At 53.2% G+C, this 25561-nt stretch overlaps 1 protein-coding gene and 1 pseudogene across 1 annotated transcript in view; one reads left to right on the top strand and one right to left on the bottom strand.

The window, feature by feature from the left end:
- The window catches only part of DPH7 (diphthamide biosynthesis 7), an 807287-nt gene that overhangs the window by 76320 nt on the left and 705406 nt on the right, over window positions 1-25561 (top strand). The gene's annotated exons all lie outside the window — the stretch shown is intronic.
- LOC126937086 (lipocalin-1-like) lies at window positions 11849-16494 on the bottom strand (annotated as a pseudogene).

Raw genomic sequence — 25561 nt, 5'->3', positions numbered from 1 at the left:
AGGAGAGCACTGTGCAGAGGAAGAGCTCCCGAAACGTGCAGAGGGGTCCTCAAGACTGTAGCTAAATACTGGTCTATGCAGGCAGAGGGTGGAACTCCACAGGGCCAGAGAAAATGATGTTTGGGTAAAGAAGGATTCCAAGGAAGTGAAGAAAATCAACACCCCACAAACACAGGTACAAAAACGAGTTGAGATGCCAAGACAAGAACAGTCTTCAACAAATGGCTCTGGGACAACTGGATGTCTACATGCAAAAGAATGAGGTGAGACCTCACGCCACACACAAGCTTTCACCAAAAATGGATCAAAGACCTAAACGTAAGAGCTAAAACTGTACAACTCTAAGAGAAGATATGTAAATCTCTGTGACTTTGGCTTTGACAATGAATTCTTCTCAATACACCCAAATAGCATGCAACCAAAGGAATAGACAAGTTGGACTTCATCAAAATTAAAAACTTTTGTACATCGATGGACACTATCAAGGGAATGAAAAGACAAGATACAGAGCGTGAGAAAATACTTGCAAATCACTTATCTGATAAGAGTCTAGTATCAAAAATATATAAAGTACACTTATAACTCAACATAAAAACACAAATTGCCCAATTTTAAAAAGGGAAATTACTTGAATAGACTTTCTTCAGAGAAGATATAAAAATGACCAATAAGCATATGAAAATATCCTCAATGTTATTAGTCATTAGGGAAATGCAAATCAAAATTACAGTTAAATACTACTTCATATTCATTAGGATGGCTAGAATCACAAAACCAGATAATAACAAGGGTTGGCAAGGATGTGGAGCAATTAGAACCCTCATGCACCACTGGTGGGAATGTAAAATGGCACAGCTGCTCAGAAAAACATAGTTTGGCAGCTTATCCAACAGTTACACATAGAATTATTCAATACCATATGACCCAGCAATTCCACTCCCAGGTATACACCCAGGACAAATGAAAACATATGTTCCCATGAAAATATTTATGCACAAATGTCCCTAGCAACATTACAAAACCCAAGAAGTGTAAACAATGCAAATGTCTACCAATGGATGAAAGGATAAAAAAGGTGTGGTATTATCCACACAATGAAATATGATATTGTCATAAAAAGAAATAAAATATCGACACATGCTACCACGTGAGCAAACTTTGAAACATTACGCTAAGGGAAAGAAACCAGTCACAACAAACACATATATATGATTCCATTTCTATGAAATGTCCAGAACAGGCAGGTCCACGGAGACAGGAAGTAGATGAGAGGTTCCAGGGTGGGGAGGGAAGAATGGGGGTGAGAGCTGATGGGCATGGGGACCTTTGTAAGATGATGGAGATCTCCTGGAATTAGATAGTGGTGATGGTTTCACAGCCTTGTGAATTTATTGAAACCCATTGAATTGGGCACTTTTAAAGAGTGAGCATGATAGCATGTAAAATAGATACCAAATAAAAATTCTAAAAATCACCTCCCCAGAGAAGCCTCTCTGGGCTACGCAATGGGAAGATGCAGCCCCTCCTCTCTTTGTCACTCCGCTGAGCTGTGTTCCATTTAGGACACATCACTTCCCGGAAACACCCTGTTCATTTACTTGCAATCCTACTGACCGTCAATTTCCCCCATGTGGTACACTGAATAATGGTCCCCTAACGATGTCCACACCCTCATCCCTGGCCCTGTGGATGTGTGTATGGTAAAAGGGACTTTGCAGATATAATTCAGTGAGAGACCTGAGATGAGCAATTACCCTGGATTATCTGGGTGGACCCACTGTTATCACAGGGGCCTTTATAGGAGAGAGGCTGGAGAGCGAGGAAGGGAGAGAGAGGAGGGCGGGGAGAGAGAATCTTTACCAACAGAAGCAGAAGAGGCTGCGCTGCTGACTTTGAAGGTGGAGGAGGGGCCACGAGCCAAGGCATGTGGAGGCCTCTGGAAGCTGGAAAAGGCAGGGACAGATTCCCCTCCAAGAGCCTCCAGAAGGAGCCAGCCCTGCCAACCTTCATTTTAGCCCCATGAAACATACTGAAAAGAAGAGCTGGAATGAAGCATCTGAGGCTTTCTCAGCAAACCCTGCACGCTCGGTTGCAGTTGTGGGTTTTTTGACCAACAAATGAAAGCATTCTAAGATGCCATGCACCTTCGGCTGAAGGGGGTGTGACTATCTATTCCCAGCCCCAGCCCCACAACCAGAGGATGCGTTTCCTCACGGCTTTCTCCTGCAGCTCAAGGAGGGAAAGCGTTTGGAATTATTTGACTTCTCCCCTACACTCAGTGGAACTTTGGAATTATTCTTCCCACCCTTGCCAACCACAGGGCTTTCTCATGTCTATGGGCATGTGTGCAGGTTGCTTGGGTATGCAAAGATGCAGGGAGGGCATCTCGTCGATGGAAAATGGGATTCTCATGGGCATGGCATGAAGTGACACCACAATTCCCTACATTGTTTGCTGTGGTTGCTCATTGGGACGTGGCACCGACTAGAACCAAGGCTTTGGGAAGCCAACAGGCTACTGGGCTTGGCCACAAACATGGTAATGACGACTGCAAGGAGAATGGGGCGGGGGCTGCCCTGACTGCTCTGGGGCTTTCAGAAAGGAAATGCCAAGGTCTAAGCTTGAGTAACAGGCAAGACACTGCAGATGTTCCACCCTGGCCTTGAATATTTCATTCTTGCAGCCACAGAGCGGCAATGACTGAAAATCCGACTCCACATTTAGTAGTGTGGGTTGCACGGTGAGCTGGCTTCTAAAGTCGCCAAGTGTTTATGTGAAAGTCGGGTCACTGCTTAAGGAGTGGGGCCGTGACACGCAGAACTAGGACATTCATGTGACCTCAGATGGAAGTGAGAATCGTGATCCCCTCCCCAATCCCCCTGAACCCACCTGGGCAGAATCATCACCTCCTCCTTTGTGTGAGGAGACGAGACCTCGCTTTCTCAGACATCTTCCCCCGAGACAGTTGTGTGGGGATATATTCTAGGGGCTTTACACGAAGAGAACCGTGCTCCAATGTGGACCCAAGCTGAGCGTACCAGTGCATATGTACTGAGCACGGCAGAGCTCTTGGCATGGATTGGCTCCGCCCAAGCCCCTGCACCAGGAGACAGGAGATCACCAAGCTTTCATGGCGTCCAGCAGCAGGAGATGCATCCCTGGGGGGGCCCCAGCACCCTAAATGCTTACCTGAGAGTAATGCCAGGTGGAGCTCAGCCCCAGTGAAGTCAGCAGCAGACCCTTGGGTGGCTTTGGGTGAGTTCTTGGGTACCCAAAGTCAGCAAACTTCTCTGCCATCCCAGGACCACAGACATACCCTCTCCAGGGAGGCCTCAGTGCCTTCCAGGTTATTCCTACCCCAGTGCTCTGCCTCAGCCCTGGGGTAGAACTGGTAGAAATAACATTTCTGTTATTTCTGTGGTTTTAGAGTCCTCTTTACCTGTTGGTAGCCCCTCTCCTGTTACCAGTTGGGAATTCTTCGCAGTAATTTGCCTTTCAAATGACTGTGCGACCTGTCTCCAACACCTTCTCTGTGTCAACCATGGCCTTTACTTTCTGAATTTGGACACGCTGATATCTGGGGCTGCAGGCGAATTTGCTGTGTGTCCCAGCCAGCATCCAGCCGCCCCTTCTTAGAGCTTTTGCTAAAAAGGGCTTACACCTGTGACTCCTTCCTTCGCCCCTTTGAGAAGTCAGTGTTTCTCCTGCAATGCAGAAGTGTCTTTCTCAGGCTGGGTGCAGTGGCTCACATCCGTAACCCCAGCGCTTTGGGAGGCATAGGTGGGTGGATCAATTGAGGTCAGGAGTTTAAGATCAGCCGGGGCAATATGGTGAAACCCTGTCTTTACTAAAAGTACAAAAATTAGCCGGGCGTGGAGGCACATGCCTGTAATCCCAGCTACTCGGGAGGCTGAGGCAGGAGAATCGCTTGAACCCGGGAAGCAGAAGAGGCTGCAGTAAGCCAAGATCGTGCTACTGCGCTCCAGCCTGCATGACAGAGCAAGACTCCAAAAAAAACCAAAAAAACAAAAAAAACAAAAAAAACAAGTGTCATTCTTAAGGACCTGAGAGCCATTCCTTAGAAATGTGACCTTCAGGAAAAATGGGCCTCCATCTCCCAGACTCTGTTGGGGCACAGAGTCCTCATTCCGTAACTGCCACACAGCGGGCCCCACTGCACTGACCCTGCCCAGCCCTCTGTAACTCTTCACTGGAGCCCTCACTCCCTCCCGCACCCCCTCCCACTCTCCCTTCACAACACCCCTTCACCCCTGCACAAAGTAACACGGAACCACTCTGTCCCCGGCTCTCAGAAGTTGCTGAATAAAACCTGTCCTCACTGCTTTAACTAGTGTCCAGCTTGGCTCGCTGGTGACGATGTATCCAAAATGCCATATTTCACACATGGACTTGAGCGGGAGAGCAGCTCTCACGATGGCTTCCAGGACTGGCTGAGCTGGCGTTGTGGCCTCATTCACGGGGGCTGGGACGCCAGGATGGCCCCATATAATATGAAGAAAGGACTCTGTGCTGCAGGCTGGTGGGGGAAGACACAGCCATAGAAATGACTGGGAGAGAGGCTTGTTATACTCAGACCCCTAGAAACACGAGGGGCGGGGCCTCCCGGAAGCACCAGGGCCTGTCTGGAGGAACTGGGAGCAGGAGGAGAGTGCGGGCGGAGCCTGCACTGCGGTTCCCACGTTTCCCACGGGAAGGAACGGAGGAAGCAGAGTAAACAGGCTCAGGGCGGGCTGGTTTCAATAATGTCCCGGGCCCTGGGGTGTAGGGGCTGGCTGTCCCTAGCTGTCTGGTACCTGCCCTGGGGAGGGTGTGGGATCTGAACAGGTTGGTTTGCATAAGGAAGGCACACTTACAGACAAGTCATCTGCTATTTCTAGAAATTAGCCAACTCCAGAAGAAGCACTTCCTCCAGGGTTAGCAAGGCCCCAGATATCAGCGTGTCCAAATTCAGAAAGTAAAGGCCATGGTTGACACAGAGAGGGTGTTGGAGACAGGTCGCGCAGTCATTTGAAAGGCAAATTACTGCGAAGAATTCCCAACTGGTAACAGGAGAGGGGCTACCAACAGGTAAAGAGGACTCTAAAACCACAGAAATAACAGAAATGTTATTTCTACCAGTTCTACCCCAGGGCTGAGGCAGAGCACTGGGGTAGGAATAACCTGGAAGGCACTGAGGCCTCCCTGGAGAGGGTATGTCTGTGGTCCTGGGATGGCAGAGAAGTTTGCTGACTTTGGGTACCCAAGAACTCACCCAAAGCCACCCAAGGGTCTGCTGCTGACTTCACTGGGGCTGAGCGCCACCTGACATCCTGCTTGCCAGCCAAGCCCCTCAGGATAGAGAATGAAGAAGTCTCCTGAATCTAAAGGGAAGCCCCTTCCTCCCTCCACCCCTGTGCCCTCTGTTAACAAGGCCTAACAGTGCACCAGCTACGAAGGAGAAACATCGACAGGGTCCAGCTCCAGTCACACGCAGGATAATTAAGAGGAAATTTGAAACTGAGGAGCAATAAACCCATAGCTGGCATAGAACCCAAATGGCCAAGGATTCAGAATGTGGGGGTGCACACTCACCCATCGCACCTGCTTCCCCCATTGTCAATTTCTTCTCTTTATTATTTCCTTTCTTCTACTTTCTTTAGGCATAATGTGATCATTTCTTCTTAAGGTGGGGGCTTGGGCCATTGACTTAAGCATTTATTTTTCCTACTAGAACCATTTAAAGCTATAAACTTGCCATCCCTGCAGCCTTAGGTCATGTAAGATTAGAGTGTTAGGTTACCAAGGGGAAAGCTCTGCTATCAGGAAGCACAGTGAGTGCCCCAGGAAACCTGCTGTGATGGTTCCACCAGGCCATGCTGGGATCCTAATGCCCACAGATGAGCAGGTAAAGAACGGAGTTACTGTATATCAGTGGGTGTTTTATACTGATTACATATATTGGTGGGTAGTTGACCCTGATTATGTACATTGGTGTGTAATTGACTCTGATTATGTATATTGATCAGTAGTTGACCCTGATTAGGAATATTGGTGGATACTTTACCCTGATTATATATTTTGGTGGGTAGTTGACCATGATTACATATATTGGTGGGTAATTGACCCTGATTATGTACATTGATGGGTAATTATTAACCCTGATTATGCATATTCATGGGGAATTATTGACCCTGATTATGTATATAGGTGTGTAGTTGACCCTGATTATGCATATTGGTGGGGAATTATTGACCCTGATTGATTATGTATATTGGTGATTGTATATATTTATGGGTAGTTGACTCTGAGTATGTATATTGGTGGGTAATTATTGACCCTGATTGTATATATTGCTGGGTAATTATTGACCCTGATTATATATATTGGTGGGTAATTATTGACCTTGATTGTATATATTGCTGGGTAATTATTGACCCTGATTGTGTATATTGGTGGGTAGTTGACCCTGATTATTGTGAGCTGGTGAAGTGGCTCCTACTTAGGATGAGCAGAGAGGAGTGTGTCTAAAATTCAGGAGATTCAAGGAAGCACCCATGGGTACCTCCCTGCCCAGTGGTGACCATGACAAAGCCACTACAGTGACCAGAGCCTGACGAGAGCTCTGACTCAGGTCTCAGACACCTTGGAGATGAATGTGCAGCTTCCCCACTGGGCAAACAATCCAGACGGTGAAGGGAGCCCAGAAATGCAATGGCCGATGAAGCTTCAGTAATGGTCCCATGGGGCTGCGTATATCTGTGCAACTTGAGGGGTGGAGCACAGACAGTCATGTGAGACCCCAACCGTGTCCTCCCAGACGCATCCTCCTCGTGTGCACAGGCAGCTCTCGGCTGCATGCCCCATGACTCCTTGCTTGAAGGTTTTCTCTGGATGCTGAAGCATGCCCAGCCCACACCAGGCAGATTGCATTGCAGGCTGGTAATGTCCCTGTTGTGGCCCTCAACCCAGCACAGCCAGATTGGAGGGCAGAGCAATCTGAGTGTGCTCTACACAGGACCGAGGGAGACCCCACCAGAGATCCTCCCTTCCTGTGTTCTCTTTACAGTGACTCTATACACATGATGGTACCTTTTCCCAGTCAAGATAAGCTGAGTAAAATTTTCCTGCATCGGTAGTAACAAGTGACTCTACCTGCAGAGTGGGAGACATCGGTGACTTAGGCCATTACTTAGCTCAAGCGTGCCCTCTCCTACTGGGATTGTGAAATGCATTTCTTTTGCTAAATGGTGAGTTCCACTTCCCATTGTGGCCAAGGAGCTCCCATTTGACCAAGCCTCCCTCAAGTAGCAATGATCAACTCTGGACAAAATGCAGAAACCACTCTCCCAGGGCAAACAGACACTGCAGGTCGGTCAGCACCTGGAAGAAGGTGACAGCACGGGATGAGTTTCCCATTCTCACTGCTTTTATCTGGAGGACAGGCCCTGTCTGTGCCACATGGAGCAGATCAAACTCTGGTAGACACCCTGCAATTTTGCTGGCTTGAAGAACCAGAGGACAGAGTCCTAGGCAATGATAGCTGCTGGAAAGTGAAGAGAGAAATTCAAGGAAGAAGAGAGCCAAAGAGAGAGCCCCAAGTTCTATGCAGAAACCGTCCAAATCTCAGGCTAACCCCTAAAAAATGAACACACAGGTAAGACATGAAGCGGCCCAGCAAAGGCTAGAAGAACTGACTGAAATGTGAACTGAATTGCTGTGCACCACAGAGGAGGCAGAGCTTACAGCTGGAGGTCAGATAACTTCCTGCTTCAAAACAAAAACCACGCCAGGTGTGGTGGTTCACTTTGGGAAGCCCAGCACTTTGGGAGGCTGAGGCGGGCGGATCACCTGAGGTCAGGAGTTTGAGACCTGAAGGGGACTGGCTCCTCCACATCTGTGAGTGTTTCTCGTCAGTTGGGACGAGAGACTGAGAAAAGATATAAGACACAGAGACAAAGTATAGAGAAAGAACAGTGGGCTCAGGGGACCAGCACTCAGCATACAGAGGACCCGCACCGGCACTGGTCTCTGAGTTTCCTCAGTATTTGTTGGTCACTATCTCTACTATCTCAGTGAGGGGGATGTGGCAGGACCACAGGGTAATGGTGGGGAGAGGGTCAGCAGGAAAACATGTGAGCAAAGATCTCTGTGTCATAAATAAGTTTAAGGAAAGGTGCTGTGCCTTGATGTGCATGTAGGCCAGATTTATGTTTGACTATACACAAACCTCTCAGTGCATTAAAGAGCAGTATTGCCACCAGCACGTCTCACCTCCAGCCATAAGGAGGTTTTCTCCTATCTCAGTAAATAGAATGTACGACTGGGTTTTACACCCAGACATTCCATTCCCAGGGACGAGCAGGAGACAGATGCTTTCCTCTTATCTCAACTGCAAAGAGGACTTCCTCTTTCACGAATCCTCCTCAGCACAGACCCTTTATAGGTGTCGGCTGGGGGACGGTCAGGTCTTTCCCTTCCCTCGAGGCCATATCTCAGGCTGTCCAGTGGGGAGAAACCTTGGACAATATCCAGGCTTTCTTGGGCAGAGGTCCTGGCGGCCTTCTGCAGTGCATTGTGTCCCTGGGTACTTGAGACAGGAGAATGGCATTGACTTTTACCAAGCATACTGCCTGCAAACACTTCTTTAACAAAGCACATCCTGCACAGCCTTAAATCCATTAAACCTTGAGTCAACACAGCATGTGTTTCTGTGAGCACAGGGTTGGAGCTAGGGTTACAGATTAACAGCATCTCAAGGCAGAAGAATTTTTCTTAGTACAGCGCAAAATGGACTTTCTTATGTCTTCTTCTTTATACATAGACACGGTAACAGTCTGATCTCTCTTTCTTTCCCCCACGGAGACCAGCCTGGCCAACATGGCAAAACCTCGTCTCTACTAAACATACAAAATTTAGCCAGGCCTGGTGGCGGGCACCTGTAATCCCAGCTACTCGGGAGGCTGAGGCAGGAGAATTGCTTGAACCCCGGAGGTGGAGCTTGCAGTGAGCCAAGATTGTGCCAGTGCACTCCAGCCTGGGTGACAAGAGCGAAACTCCATCTAAAAAAAAAAAACAAAACAAAAACCAAAAACAAAACCCAGCACTTTTCACAGGAATATAACAAAACCCAGAGTTTATACACCATTCAAACTCTTCAAGAAACGATCCAAAATTATTATACACATGAAGAAAGGAAAATATGACCATTTTTAAGAGAACTGGCTTTTAGCCAACCTGGAGGCAGCTGACTGGGACATGCCAAAGAAGTGACCACAATACTGAAGCATGTGGGGGAAATAAATGTGCTCAGAATGAACGAAAAGACAGGTACTCTCAGCAGGGAAACAGCAACTGCAAACAGTAACCAAGTGGAAATTCCAAAATTAAAAATCACAACATATGGAATGAAAATTCACCAGGTACAGCTAAGAGAACAGCTAAGAGAAGAATTGAGACACCTCCATCACGTGCGACGGCTTCAGGCAAGCTCTGCAGTGCTGTGTCGTGGCGTCTCCAGCATATGTAGATGTGATGCGTGTCAGCAATGACATGAGGGAAAGCCCCTGTGCCGTCACAAGGTCTATGACATGAGGCAGAGCAGGGAGGACGCACCTGTGCCGTCACAAGGTCTTCACGTTTTAAGTAAAGGACACAGTGCTTGCTTCAAGTCCACTGTGAATTAAGGATGTCATCGTCACCCCTAGAGCAGACACTTTTAAAATAATGCAGCGGGATAACGAAACAGCTGACACATGAATTGAGATGAAATTGGGAAGAACGGAGCCATTAGGGCTGATGGGACACCCTCTGACCTTCCGTAACATCTTCCAAGGGGCCCTCGGTCCTCTTTCTTCACCACTTTCTTCACAGCCCGCTTTCTTCCCCACCAGTCCTCCAGGAACACGTCCTCTCCCAACAGCCCCTCCGAACCAGACGCTTCACCTCCCTAAGAGGTGGATTCCAGTCCAGCGCCTTCCAAACTCCCTTTCTGGCTCTCGCGCAGTCATGCTCTGGTCCACATGAGAGTTCTTCTGGGGTGCACCCAGGTTGGGTGCCTGTCTTCTGTAACTGCTGCCCCATCATCCTCTCCTCTCTGCACAGTTGTCCAGACTGTCCCTGGGCCTGGGCTCTGACACTGGCCCTGCGGGAGAGGGGGGCTCTGGCTTCCCCGTGGCTGTCATGTGGGGCACGGGGCACTTTCTGAGCTACAGGTGCTCACACGAGCTCCTTGCACTCATCTGTGTGGCGTCTGAAGACTGGTGCAGAGACTTGCACACCTGAGATGGGCGTGCCGGTCGGCGTGGCCACGTCTGCCTGCTGCAGGTGACACCCGCTGCAGCCATGTCACCCCTGGAGCCCGGCAGACGGGAGATGGAGCTGGGCATAGGTGGCATCTGCTATGAGTGAGAACCTCAGACACCTCATAAGAACCAAGATTCATCTTGAGATGCAGAAAGTGGAACCCAAATGGAATTGGGTTTCTTTTATTTTTTATCTTATTTTTTGAGACAGGGTCTTGCTCTGCCACCCAGGCTGGAATGCAGTGACATGATCATAGCTCATTGCAGCCTTGACCTCCTGGGCTCAAGCAATCCTCCCACCTCAGCCTCCCTAGTAGCTGGGATTACAGGTGTGCACCACCAAGCCTGGCTAATTTTTTTTTTTTTTGGTAGAGATGGGGTCTCACTATGTTGCCCAGGCTGGTCTCCAACCCCTGGCTTCAAGTGATTCTCTCACCTCCGCCTCCCAAAGTGCTGGGAACACAGGCATGAGCCACCATGCCTGGCCAGAACTGAGTTTTTAAAAAATGCAGTCTTGACCTATCGCTGAGGCCCTGTTTAGGGGCCGGCCCCTTCCTGAGCAGCTGATTGGTCCACACAGCCACCCTGCCCTATTCAGATGGGCTCACTCGGGGGCCACTCCCCACCAGCCCTCATTGCCCCAAGGCCAGGTACCAGACAATCAGGGACAGCCGCTATGCCCTGGAGCAGAGAAATGACTCATGTTAGCTGGCCACAGGCAGCCGGGTCACCCGCTACCCTTTCCGCTCCCTCCCCTGAGCTCCGCGGGTTGTTGTCCTGTCCCGGGCGCAAGCCACCCCGTGTGGTGCTGCCCGACAGCCGCCCTCTCCTGGGGAGAAGCAGGTCACTAAGAATCTGCCTCTCCTCGCTCCCAGCGCCACTGCGATGTTGCGCCATTGAAAGAAACTTTAAATTCTACAAACCGCCAGGGTCAGGAAAGGCGCCTGTGCAAGGTGGGACCTCCGGTGGCTGCCCCCAAGCTGGGAACTTCCCGTCCCAAACCTACCCAGGCACAGAGAGGGACAGCGTGGAGCCAGGCCCTGGCGGCAATGCTGATGTGGTTCCCCGGAGGACAGGAATGGCTTCCCCGGTGAGCTCAAGCCTGAGCCACACCCTGCCTTGAGCTGCTGTCCCCTCTCCCCATGTCTAGCCTCACGGACTCAGCGTCAGTGCTGAGGGCCCTGGTGGCCCTGCCCAGTCCCCCTCTGGGATGGCAGCTGAGCTTGGTCCCAGGCCTTCTGGTCTTACTTGTGCAGGACCGAGGAGCAGAGCCCTGCCCCCACCCACCCCTAGAGCCTGAGCTCCGTGGGCGGCTGACCTGCAGGAAGCACCCCCGAACCTTCAGGCCGAGTCGCCAGCACACAGCCCCCTGCCAGGCCCTTCCAGGCCCCTCACACTGTTGGCCTGCGGCACCCACCATGGAGAACTGGGCCCAGGCTGGTTCCCTGTCCTTCCTCCTGCTTCCCACCCCCTCCCTGCACCCAAGAAGCATCCAGCCAGCATCCCCCACCCCGAGGAACCCACAGACAGGCGGAGTCTGAAGCTCTTTATGGAGAACCAGGAGAGGGGACGCAGGGCAGGGGGAACGTGGGGGGTGGTAGGAAGGGGTGCGGCTGGCCGGGTTCTGCAGGGGTGGGGAGATTTTCCGTGTTCCTGTGAATGATGGATGTGCTGGGTGGTACCGTCCTTGGGCTGCTGAGGAGCCAAGGTGCCCCCTGCCCTGGTAAGCGGGGGAGGGTGAATGAGGCCACGACAAGGAGGGTGGCGGGGGGATGTGACGTGGGAACGCATATGCTCTTGGGTGCTGCAGTGTGGGGGCACATGTGAGCTCTCAGGTGCTATGGTGTGGGGGCACATGTGGGCTCTAGGGGGCTGCAGGGTGGAGGCATATGCTGGCTCTTGGGGGCTATCGTGTGGGGGGCACACACTGAGATGGGCTCTTGGGGGCTGTGGGGTGGGGACACATGCAGGTTCTCAGGAACTAGGGTGTGGGGGCAGATGCCAGGCTTTCAGGGACTACGGTGGGGGGGGGTCACATGCAGGCTCTCGGGGGCAATGGTGCGGGGGGCACACACCAAGCTCTCTGGCTGTAGGTAGGGGCTCCAGCCTCCAGATTGGAACAAATGGAGCAGGGACCCCCCTACACACAGGCTGCCCACAGAGCTCCCTGCCGAGTGAAGAGACATTGGGGGCAACTGCAGGCCAAGGGGAGGGTGTGGGAAGGACAGCGATGCTGTCCGGGATTCTGGCTCTGCCCACACCTGGGCAGGTGACCTCGGGTGAGTCTCCGAACCTCTGGTCCCCTCGTGCAGCCAGCAAGGGGCCCATCTAACACAGCGAGCACAGGCACGCCTGCCACTTTGCTGAATCTTTGAGCAGGTAAGAGGAGTCACATCAGGTAAGAGGAGTCACAAGGACGGCTGAGGGTGAGTGGTGCTGAGGAGGAACCTGAATCTCCCGCCTGCTCCCGCCCAGGGGGCTGCAGGGTAGACACCGTCTCCACCAGCAGCCAGCAAAGGCGGGCTCAGCGCTGTGGGCTTCTCAGCTTCCCAGGAGTCACTCCCAGGGCAGGAGCAGAGGCTGGTGCCTGAGTGCGGGCAGCTCAGGAGAAGATCTCCCACCTGCCTGGCCTAGGTGGGGCGTCTCCCACCCAGGTAGGAGTGCAGTGGGTGGGAGAGACCCCAGGGCCTCTTGAAGCGCCACTGGGCCCAAGGCTGGATTTTCTCAAATGTCCTCTAAAGCTGTTCACTCACCCTAATCACTCCCTGGAGAGCAGGCTTCTGCAGGAGAAGGAAGCACAGGTGAGTCAGGAGACCCCCAGGAATGCAGTCAGGACCGGGGCCCCTCATCAGCCACCAGCTCCACCACCCCAGGAAGGACAAAGCCAGAATTAGACGCAGCACAGTTACACGCCCATGCAACGCGGCTCTGCTGATGTCCCCACGCAGGGACACGGGGGGCTCTGCAGGGCTGTGCCTCCTACCGCTCTGCCTGGAGGATGAGGATACTCTCCGTGCTAAGTCCGCGGGCTCCCGCGGACTTCTCAAAGTCCTCCAAGGCTTCCAGGTTGTTCTCGGGGTCTCTGCAGGTTGGTGCCAGGACAAGATGTGGGCGCCCGAGGCAGCATGGGCAGACGGCACCCCGTCACAGCCTGGAGGCCTGAGCTGGGCTGGGGAGGGGGACCTCACCCACCATGGGGGTACTTGAACCCAGAGGCCCTCAGGCTGGCAAAGCGGGACCAGGGTGTCGTACGCAGCTGAGAAGGCTCCCGCGGCAGCAGAACTGGGAGAATGGGAAGGGTTCTCCGTCCATCCCCAGGCATCTCCCGGAGTGAGGATGGACGGCAGGACAGGCCCACCCTGGAGGAAGTGCCTCTCCCCTCGGGGTGACCAGGGCACTGCCTGTCCCATTCCTCTGTCATTTGCACAACCCTGGATCCAGGGAGAACTCAGGAGCCTTCACGGGCCTCGTCCTCAGACAGGGATGGCACTGACATGTCACTGTCTGTGGGAGCCACGGCATCCGGAATTCAACCCTGGGAGCTGGAACATTCTTTCCACACAGACTCCTGCTCGCATCCCCGTTCCTCTCCCCTGCTGGACACCCTGCAGGAATGCGCTCAAGGATGACGCTGCAGGGAGCTGCCCCGGGGGAGGGCCTGGCCTGCTGTGGGACACGTGTGACCTCTGAGCCCCTGTGCCAACAGCCGCGGCTCCTTCCTGCCTTCACTGCAGAGACCTAGGCCGGGGCATCCGAAATCCTGAACTCCAGGGGTGAGAATTGGGGCCTTTATCAGGAAAACTCATCCTAAGGAAACTGCAGTGGGTTCCGGGGTCCCAGTGGCTTCTCCCATGGGGAAGAGGGTGCAGGAGGCCGCGGGAGGAGGGAGGGCGGGTGGAGGCTTGGGTTGCAGGGTGTGGGTGCGGGACCCACCCACGAGCTTCACCCCTCGGATCGGCTTCCCGTGCAGCTCGCCCTCACAGTAAAAGATGTAGTGGTCCTTCACGTGTGACCTGATGATGTATGTCACGTGCTTGCCGCCGTCTGCAGGAGGACAGCAGCACAGTCCTGAATTAGCCACCAGGGCCTTCAGAGAGGATCCCGGGACAGCATGTGGCACCCGGCCCAGCAAGCCCCACAGCTCCTGCACCCTCCCAGCCTCCCAGAGCTCTCCGACTCAGGGTCCCCACCAGGCCTGAGCCCCAGGCCATGGGACCCGCATTTCCCAGGAACCTGATGCACCCGAGAGGCGGCCACATCCCAAACCAGTGAGTCACCAGGGGTTCCTCCGGGTACGAGGTCTGCAGAGGTGGGAGTTGGGGTGCAGGACCCCACAACCAAATACGACCCTGCTCCTGGCTCCACCAGAGCCACAGTCAGAGCTACAGGGAAAGCCCTGAGGGACTGTCCCAGGACAAACCTGCCACACCTGGTGTTTGGGGTCAGGTGTTCACATTTCTAATGCAAATTGACCAGTGGGACAGGAGAGTGGGCTTTTAGTGGAGTCAGAAGGCAGCAAAAGACTGTGGCTCAGGCTGCGGGACTCACCGGCTGTGTATTTTCCCGGCTTGTCAGTTTTCTCCAGGATGACCTTCATCTCCCAGCACTGGCCACTTATCCTGGAAAACAGAAGCTCCCTGGCAAAGCGGCCCTGGCCTGTGCCTCCCCTGGCCCTGGAGCAACCGCGCTGCAATGCCCCTGCCTGAGCCGGAACACCCGCTGGAAGTGGGCGGGCAGCCAGTGCCTTCTTGGGGTGGGCTTTTGGCCTGGGAAGCCTTTTGCTGCCTTCTGACTCCACTAAAAGCCCACTGTCCTGTCCCACTGGTCAATTTACATTAGAAATGTGAACACCTGGCCCCAAACACCAGGTGTGGCAGGTTTGTTCTGGGACGGTCTCTCAGGGCTTTCCCTGTAGCTCTGACTGCGGGCCCTGCCTGCCGGCTCTGACTCCGGCTGGGGGTTAACACCTTTTCCCAAAGGGGCCTGCACGGCACCAGACATTCCCTAGTCAGAGGAGGTGGTGGGTGGTACCCAGCACCGCCTCTGATAGCCCACAGGGGCCTCTGCCCCCTCAGGCCCCCTTCAGCCAAGGCACCTCACTGGCACAGTTTGCCCTCAAGCATTTCAGGAGGGGCTAAGAGGGGCCTCCCAGCAGGTTTGCCCACATCCCCAGCACCAGAGCTCTCCTGGGTGGGGAAAGGGAAGGCCCTAGACCAGGTTGCAGGCTGCCTGGTGGCTGGCAGACACTCACAGCATGGTGGCCTTGGCTTCCAGGTTGCCCCCTTCCAGGGTCATGAGGGTCAGGGGTGTCACCGATTCCAGATTCATCTCAGGGAGCTCCCTGTCCACCATCATGGCCTTCAGATACCACGTCCCTGACACCTGAAGAAGGCTCCTCTCAGGCTCAGGCCAATCGCTCCAGAGCCTCCCCCTTCCCTGGCCTGCAGCCCCCAGACTCTACCGCACCCCAAGGGCTGGAGACAGGGAGCATTCCCCACTCTAACCCACCCAGAAAACACCCAGCATCCTTGCCAGGCCCACCTGAATGTGGCTCCAGCCCCCGCAAGTTGGCCAGGACCACAGAAACCCTCACCCCCAGGAGAGAAGTGAAGTCAGCCAGGCCCCCACCCTCCCAGCCCTGCCCCTCTGTACCCCGGCCCCCGCAGACCAGACTCCTGCTGTCCCATCTCATCATCCTTCAGGGCAGGGCTTTAATGCTCAACCTGAAAATGAAGGTCTCCTTGGATGGGAGGGATGGGGTCTCCCTCCAGCAGTGTCAGCCTCGCCCTGTGGCCCCCTCCAGCCCACCCTCCCCATCCGGGCCTCACATCCTGAATCTCCTCATCTGAGGCAGGAGGTGGTGGGCCTGCAGGGCAACAATGAGGCTGAGGTTGATGGCCAGGAGCAGGGCCTTCATCTGTGGGGTCTAAGTCCACGGCCGCCTGACAGGTTGCTTGCTGGGGCTGGGAGAGGCTGTGCCACTCCTCCCACAGCCGCCCTATATACCACTGGACTCAGGGTCCCCTGGGGACCTGGCACAGGTGACTGACCAATCCCTTCCTGGATGTAAACCACGGCCGGTTCTGCAATGGAGTAGATAACGTGCCATTGTTGTTGGAGGCTGTTGAATAACAGCTTGCTAATCCCAGAGGATCATCCGGACAGGACCAGGTCCAGAGGAGCGGGTTTGCAGATTTCACCTGGAAGGAAACTGAAGGGAGTGAAGGGTGTGCAGGCCTCCGTGGGGGCACGTGTATGGCAGTAACAGGCACCCTCCAGCCATCCCACACGCGCTGACGTGCACACTGCCAAAGGGATTGCGGATTGGAGTCTGAGGCCCATGGGCTTGGGTCTCGGCTGAACTTCCTGCCTCTCTGGGCAGGTTACTTGGCCTCAGATTCATCGTGGAAAAAGTGGGACCCTCCTGTGCGAACACGGTACCGTGTGCATTTAAAGAGCGTGTCCGCACTGCTGAGCACGGTGTGCAATAAGGAACCGCTCTGCCCCCCACACACTGCAGCAATAGGTCAGACAGACAAGACCAAGGCAGGTGTGTGTGTGTGTATGTGTGCATGTGTGCACATATATACATGCACACACACACACTCACTCACTCACATGAAACCAGGAATGGAGGAGAAGCACAGGCTGGTGATGGGGCAGAGGCAGGGGCCTGTCAGCCCCAAGTCTCAAGGCAGGCAGAGAGGGCCTGGGTCCAGCTCCTGGCAGTGATGGGAGCAGCTTCCCTGACTCCAGAAAGGAGGCTGAGAAACCCTTCCTGACACATCCCAGGGCTGTTACTTCTTATAACTTAGTGGAGCACTGTGGGCATAGGAAGGCAAGAGGACATCGACACAGCCTGGAGAGAAGCTGAGACACGCCATCATTGGAAGGGGTGACTTTATCTGTGACATCCTCCGCATCACTGCAGAGCAGAAGCCTGGGACCCAGGGCAGAGGCTACGAAACACTGTTAGACAGAGGACAATGACAACAAGATAGTGGAGAAAGGCAGAAATGCAGAGACACAATATCCTCACCTTGAAATGAGCAAGGCCAGGTTCCAAATTACCATAGTCAGAACGGGAGACGCCAGTACTTCTCCATTAGAAAGAGAGGGCGAGGGTTTTAAAAGTTCACACCAATGTTGAAGGTTTGGAACCAAAATTGTGAAGTATACAAAGGCACTGCCCCAACAGCTAAACAATTATATTTTTATAGTTGTTACAATGAAGAATTCTTAATTGTTAATTGTAATTAATACTTAATTCTTATTAAGTACACATACAATAGTTTAAAAAATAGGCCACATACCAGGCAATATGGGGAATTCCACAGAATCAACACAGCAGAGCCTGCCCTTTTTAGCTATAAGGCAATAAACTAGAATCAACAACGAACAGAGTGTTACATAAAGAGAAATATAAACTTCAAGTCTACAGCCTCAAATGCATCTATTACATGGTAAAAAAGTAAGTTAGGCATTCAAATATAAAACAGTAACATATAACCTAAAGAATTTAGAAGACAGAAATAAGAAAGAGAAATCCATGGACCAGAAAATAAAGAAGAACCGCACCCGCAAACGCAAAACTGGCTCTTAGAGGAAAATGCAATGCAACGGGTAGACCTCTGGCAAGACTGGTGAAGAAAACAATGAAAAAAGCAGCAGTTCAACACCACTAGGAAAGGCGAGGTGACAGACACTGCAGATGGAGGCCAAAGAGAAGCTCATGTGACTCAGGGAAGCGGGGGGAGGGGGCACACGCCCGGCAGGGTGGGAGGTCCTTTGCCACTGTCATTAAGTCTGTGGTGTTGTCACGAGGCTGCACAGACAGGTCAACAGAACAGGAGAGAGCCCAGAAACAGACTGGAAATGGAATCGGAAAATAAGGGGCACAGCGAAAACATCTGAGGGGAAAATATGGAATAAATGAAGCTTTTATCCGTATGAAAAGGACATATCCATTTAGCTTCCTACCTCACACGGCACACAGTTGATTCCGGGCAGATTAACAGGCTTAATGTGAAAAACAAAACTTTAAAAACCTTTGGTAGAAACAATGGGACAATCCCTTTGTGACCCAGAGGCAAGTTCAAAAGTGGTGGAAGGGTCATGTCTTGTACAGAGGCAGGAGGCAAGCCAGACGGGAGGGAAAGCCCTGCCGTGTGTCCGGCTGCACGGTTTCAGCATGCAGAGTGCACGAGGAACTCCTGCCAATGATGTAGACAAAGACAGACAATGGGAGGGAAGAGCAGGCAGAGGATGGGAAAAGGCCGTCGGGGGAAGAGGTGACCCGGATGCCGCAAGGATGGGAAGACAGGCTGAGTAAGGAGAGGACAGTCTCAGGGCCCGAGGCTGAGCGCATTCCTCACTCTGACAGTAATGTGGGGAGGATGAGGTGCATCAGGAAGCACCCGTGGGTGCAGGCGTTGGAGAGCAGTGGCCCAGCTGCGAAGCTGGAGACAGTATGCTCTGAGACTCTGCAGTCCCGCTGCCTCCTGCAGACCCCAAGATGCCCCTGCGTGGTCCTTGCCATGCGCAAGCGGGGAGCTCCCCTGGACATGAGTTTGTGAGATCTGCCACGGCTGTCTCTTTCCATGGCACTGGGGGGCCCCGGGCTGGTTCAGGTGCACCAGGGCCTATTGAAGCTGACAGTCACTCTAGCTTAGAAGCTCCTGCCTTCCGGGGTAGTCTTCATTTTCAGGAATATTCCCACCATTCCCTGTGCCAGTGCACCTGGCATCATGACCCAAGGATGCTGCGCTGCACATCACAGCGGGACATGAAGGGAAGTCGGCGGGTCGGGAAGGAGAGGCAGGTTTTGCCCTTGGGGGAAGCCGGAAGCAAGTCGTGGTCAGCGCTTCCGAGCCCCCAGTGTGCACGCCTGTAAGCGCGGATTCAGTCCTCTTCAGTGTCTGTCAGTCCCCAGTGTGCATGCCTGTGAGCTGGGATCAGTCCTCACCAATGTCCCTCGGCCCCCAACGTGAATGCCTGTGAGCTGGGATCAGTGCCCACCCATGTCCCTCAGCCCCCGACGTGAATGCCTGTGAGCTGGGATCAGTGCCCACCCATGTCCCTCAGCCCCCGACGTGAATGCCTGTGAGCTGGGATCAGTCCTCACCCATGTCCCTCAGCCCCCGACGTGAATGCCTGTGAGCTGGGATCAGTCCTCACCCATGTCCCTCAGCACCCGACGTGAATGCCTGTGAGCTGGGATCAGTGCTCACCCATGTCCCTCAGCCCCTGATGTGTACACCTGTAAGCTGGGATCAGTCCTTATCAATCTGTCAGCCCCCGATGTGCACGCCTGTGAACTGGGATCAGTCCTTATCAATGTCCATCAGCCCCTGACGTGAACGCCTGTGAGCTGGGATCAGTTTTCACCAATGTCCGTCAGCCCCGGATGTGCACACCTATAAGCTGGGATCAGTGCCCACTGACATCTCTCAGGACGGAATTCCTCTCTGCGTGAAAAGTTCTCCGTCATGAACACGCACGAATGCCCCGGCCAGCTCTGCGCTCCTTTGGTGGCCACCTCGCAAAGGAGAATTGATCAGAGCCGCTGCTTACGGGGCAGAGGCCCATGGCAGCATCACCACACACACATCCATGATGGCGGCCACGTGTGTCATGCGGCCCCCAACCGATGATGAGAAACGAACCTGAACCTCACGTCAAAGGGAAGGCTGAGTTATCTTTCTATTCTACTTATGGAAAATTATTTTCATAGGAAGCAATAATCAAGGGGTAACAGCCAAGAGATATAGAAAAAATAAGTTTGATAGAGGGATGCCAGGGAGTAACTAATCAAATCTTGTTTGTTTCTTCCATTTGATGATGTTTAGTGCACCTATCAGCTTTTTCATGTGTGAGCTTTGTGATTTTATCTCTTCCAATAAACATTTATTTTCATTTCTAATTTGGATTCATAATTTCTATTACTATTTAAAGTAACCCCCAAATTTTATATATATTTTAAGCCCCACAAAATCCATCTACTCCTGGCTATATCTGTGAGTTTAATTTCCTTTTAAAATAATCTGAATATATACCAACGAGATTTTCTAATGCCGGGCATGGGCGATGGGTGTTTTTATTCTCGGCTTGTTTCTGGGCACTGAAATAGTCAGGATTAGGACAGCGCACCACAGAGAACGTGCCCGAATGTGCTGGTACCTGCAAATCATGATAAAGGGAGGTAGCATGAATTGCACGTTCTTTTATTTGGATTCTTGCTACTCCCACGTTACTGTCAATATTTTTTCCTGGAGTTTGAAAAGCAAATGCCCCAAGGCAACCACACAGGGTGCAGGGGTTGTGGTGTCCCGAGGGTGGGGCTGTGGGCAGGGCCTGGACCCCCAGCACTGCGGCTCCTCCTCTGTCCCTGGGCTCCGTCCTCCTCAGTGGCCTGCAGAGCCTCTGTCCACTGCTGGGCCACTGACTAGGCTACGGAGAGACAGTGACGGTCAGGCTGCTCGGATCCCCTGGGCTAGAGGAACACGGGAGCGTTTCAGCCACCCCGTTGACCACCCATGAGACAAAGGCAGAGCGGCCGCCTGGTCACGGAGGATGAGCAGCCCCTTGCCCCGTCTCCTGGAGGCTGGCGCTCAAACCAGTAAAACCAGGGAATCCTGGGATTCTTCCTGCCCAGACACAACGCCCTTGTGGGGTTGCTTCCTGACACACGTTTAAAGGACGCACACATGTTATAAATCTTAGAAAGCTGGAAGAGGGGAGAAAATCACTTCCAATCCCACCTCCCCAGTGACTCACTCGCGAGTTGGAACCATTTCCTTCCTGTCTTTTTTCTAACAGAGTCTTGCGTGGATGTGGTGGCATAGATGTGTCATCTGCAGCAGGATGAGCTGCAGACAAAACTCCTCAGACACCGGATTAAAGAAGGAAGAGGCTTTTTATTCAGCCGGGAGTGTTGGCAGACTCGCGTCTAAAGAGCCGAGCTCCCCGAAAAAGAAATTCTTGGCCTTTTTAAAGGCTTACAACTTTAAGGGGTCCACGTGAAAGGGTCCTGATAATTCGAGCAAGCGTGGGAAATGTGACTGGGGGCTACATGCATCAGCTAACAGAACAAAAAGTTTTACATACATGCTTTTTTTCCATACAGTGTCTGGAATTTACAGATGACACAAGTAGTTTAGGTCAGGGGTTGATGTTATTATTATTACTTTTTTTAACTCCTAGGGCCGGGTGTTGGTGCCAAGGTTGTCTGGCTATTTATCTTACTTTTGTTTCTTTCTAACTTTTTGCTTTCTCTCTTTCTTCCTGTCTTGTGAACTAGGCAAGGTTGGGGGGGCGGGTAGGAGGGCAGCAGGAGTAGTAGTGGTCTCCTTCCTTACACCCACCTGGGACCAAAGGAAGCCACAGGAAGGACACCCAAGGGCTTTGTGGCATCTCTTGTGCACCCTGCACTTCCCCAGGGCCAAAGCCAAGGGCAAGGCCAGCTGTGGCGGGCAGCAGCCCCTCTGCTGGACACGCCACCTCCTGCTCCAAGGCCGAGGCTCCAAACTTGGCCCGCCCCCGAGCATCCGATTTCCTGAGTCCCCCTCCGAGAGCTCTGTGATTTGACCTCGAAGTTCCCGCCCGCCTGAATCTGTGTGTTTTAGGCCTGCGTGGACTTCCCTGTCCGTGCCCTGAGTCCACCCGGCCACTGCCATCCTTCAAAACCCAGCCTAGTCCTACCTCCTGGAGGAGGAAGAGGCCTGTCCACCTGGCCTCTGGGGCATCTTGGGCCAGGGCAGCTGCAGCAGTCCCTGCATGTCCCCGTCACAGGTGGGTGCCTGTCCTGAAGGGGCCCAGTCAGCCTGACAGGCCTCGGCCCTCTCTGGCCACCCAGGCTCCCTCGCCCTTCCGGGCTGGGCTCAGCAGAGGCTCTTGGGACTCAGCAGAGGCTCTTGAGGGTCAGCTGGGCTGAGCAGAGTTGCGGGTGGTGGAAGTGAGGGGATCTGCACTTGGGGGCCCAGGGCGCATTCGTGGAGGGGCTCCTTCCCGGGAAAGGTCGTGCTGTGTTTGTGTTCTGGCTCTTTCTTCTGCCTGAATTCCTCTGAGGCCCTGGCTTATCTGAACACAGGACCCTGTGTGCCACAGCATGCACCATGTCACGGTGAATGTCACACAAACAGGAATGTGCCTGGAGGCCGCCTGGACCTGTCTTCCTGCCCATCAGCTGCCAAGGTGATGCTGTGGACACGGCCGTCCCCACCTGCTTCCCCACTCATGGAGCTCCTCACAGGCTCAACATCCCCCTTCCAGAAGGCTGGTCCCGGGAGGGGAGTTGCCAGCATCTGGAAGCCGGGCAGCCCTCCGCAGCGCGGCCAGCATGGGGTCCATGAGCCAGGGGGTGGAGGAGACCCCATGACACGGGGAACACACTAAGCTCCTAGCCCAGTTCTTCTCCTGGGGGACCAGACGCCCTCACTCTGCGGCTGGAGAAGGAGTGCACGGGGGCTTGAGGCCAGTGCAGGAACAGTCCCCCAAATCTTACTCTGGGATCGGCACTTTCCTGGAAGACCCCGGAGTAAGGAGAAGGAAGAGCAACGAGGAGGGAGGGAGCAAGTCCCAAGCCAGGTGCCACAGAGAGGGGATGGCGTGACCCTGTCCAGGTCACCTCCTGGGAAAATGAGTCCCAGCCAGGCAGAACAGGGTCTCCTTGTTCCAGACACCACCCGCCACTCAGGCAGCTGCCACCTGGGAGGCCAGAGATGTCAGGTGGGGTCTTCAGACCACTAGCCAAGTGGAAGGAGGCCATGATCTCTGTCCTCCCACCTGCACACACACTCTCCCCCAGGTGAGCTCCAGGAAGTCCCTCTCTGGGGTGGGGGTGGATGCTAATGTTCTGTGCAGCTCTTTGGTTCAGTGAGTCCTTTTTGGTGAAAGGGCTCAGAGATGTGGCTAAAGCCTGTACCAGCTTTGCACTTCCACGAGGGAGGTGTTACCCTCGTGCCCCTTTCACGGGAGAGGAAGGTGAGGCTGGAAATGGTGAGTAAGGGGCCGAGCTCGCTCAGAGGCTGCACGACCCCGGCTCATACCCGCCAGCAATGTTAAGAGGCACTGGGAGCTGAGAAGGGCTGAGGGCGCCACACCAGGGGTGGACCGGGTCCGACCTGCCCCCTCTTCTGAGGCTCTCTCCTTCCTTCCTGTGTTGGCCTTTGGAGCCCACAGTTTCAGCGTCTGTCACGGACCCCACCACATACCCAAGCGCTGCTGAGGACTTTAACTCCGGCTTTTGAATTTTCAGTGCTTTCTGATTATTTGTAGACTCAACATCAGAAGAGGCTATTTGCCCTAATCTGAACACAGTATATTTTCATTGCAGATCATTTTACATTTTTAAGAAAAAATGCAATTTATCTACAAAGTCACACCCCTCCAAAACCAAACCAAACCAAAACAAAACAAAAAACCTCCCTAGGGATAGTGACTGGGCTGCTGTCAGGTGTGTAACTGATTTGGGGATAATTCCCCCATCCTGTTGCTTTTCACTACTCTATGGCCCCCGCATCCTTCAGGGCAGGTGGCCTTTGCCTTGTAAGCATCATATATTTTGGGGGCATTTCCTGGGCATCTGGTAGACCCATAGGTGAGAATGGCCCCAGTGGTACTGGGCAGATGTGTGCACTGGGATGATGTTAGTGCAGGAAGTCAGGGCCCCGTCAGGGCTGTTGGTGGCTGATGTGGCAACCATTCCCCTCCCTGTATCCCCCAACACACCAGCACCCTCATGGATGGTAACTGCACTCCCCACTCCAGGGCTCGTCTGGTTGATCTAATGGGGTGCCGTCCCTCTTGTCTGTGATTGCTCTGGAATGGGCCAGGAACCCCAGAGAAGAAACACGCAGAGGGCATCTGAGAACCACAGCAGGGGACCCAGTTGGGATGAGTCAGCCCTAAGGACCTCGAGGAGACAGCCAGTCCTTGACACCATCACGGAAGCCTGCCCCACGCCTGTACTCCAGCCACATAGGCATGCAGGGCCAGGTGGACTCAGCGGCGGGGGGCAAAGCATAGTGCCTGGCGTGGATGCCACGTGTGTTGAGCTAGCTGTGCTGTGGACAGGGCACTGGGGACAGGGCACAGTGGACAGGCAGGGGATGTGGGCACTGGGATGGGGAGTGATGACTGGTGTGAGCGCCCCTGGAGAGGGTGGTGCTGGGTAGCGAGAGGTCAGGGAGGCGTGGGGGCTTGGGACTGGCACCGGCCACGTCAGAGCAGCATGGCTGCTGATTCCCAGCAACATGGAATGAGGCTGCTTGGCAAAGCAACAGTACATATCTTTGAAACGGCAGCATCTGACCTTTAAAACAGAGGCAAGTCATGCCTGTCTCAAAACGATTAAATCCTCGCCTCAAACCATTATGCGGCTCACTGCACCCACGGAAAGCCAACATCAATACCAGCGTGCACGCTGGTGTCCCTGGCTTGGCTGTTTTTTGGGGAAATGGATATCAATCATGCAGCTCACTGCACCCCTGGAAAGTCAGCATCAATACCTGCATGCATGCTGGCCTCCCTGGCGTGGCCGTTCTTTGAGGTCACTGACTCGAAGCCCCCAGCACTGCCAGACCGGGAACCTGGCAAACCCAGGAACTCCAAGGCTCAGCTCAACAGCCACACCCTTCCATAGGCCAGAGGAAGCAAGAGCTTTATTTATTTCTCACGGTTCTCAGGGATTCATTGTCTTTGTTTCTGTTTTTTTGTTGTGTCTTGTGTTTTGGGAAGAGAGCCATGTCATAGGTTACTATAGAAACAAGCCCTGAACTAGATGGGTGACGAAGCTGTTATTCCTCAGGGAGGCTCTTGGACTTGAACCGATTGCGGGGCCATTCTTTAGAAAATGGCTGTTTTTGCTCTGGGAACATTTTTAAATTATTTCTTCTTCCTTTGCCTCAGTTGGGAGGAGCATCACACTACTGGATCACCTCTGTTCACTTTTTCTTTTTTTTTTTCTTTTTTAAATTTATCCAAAACCCAGCCTGCCCATCACAGGATCATGTGTGAAAAGAGGGCTTCGTGCAGGTGTTCAGAAGAACGTTTTCAGTTTGTACTCATCTCAGAAAATGCTTGTGAAATGATGTTAATAAAGAAAACAAGATGCCAACGTGCACATTCCGCCTGGGCCTCATGAAGCCCGGGGAAAATGCACCAAAATGTCAGCATGGAAAGGATTCACAGTGATCTCTAACTTCCTTTTCACACTTTTATCAAGTTCTTACTATTTATTTGTTTGCTTTTAGAGATGGGGT

This window comes from Macaca thibetana, chromosome 15 (genome assembly GCF_024542745.1).
Source record: "Macaca thibetana thibetana isolate TM-01 chromosome 15, ASM2454274v1, whole genome shotgun sequence".
In the NCBI taxonomy this organism is placed as follows: domain Eukaryota; kingdom Metazoa; phylum Chordata; class Mammalia; order Primates; family Cercopithecidae; genus Macaca; species Macaca thibetana.
Note: the sequence above shows the minus strand (reverse complement) of the source record. Positions and strands in the feature narration are given on the sequence as shown.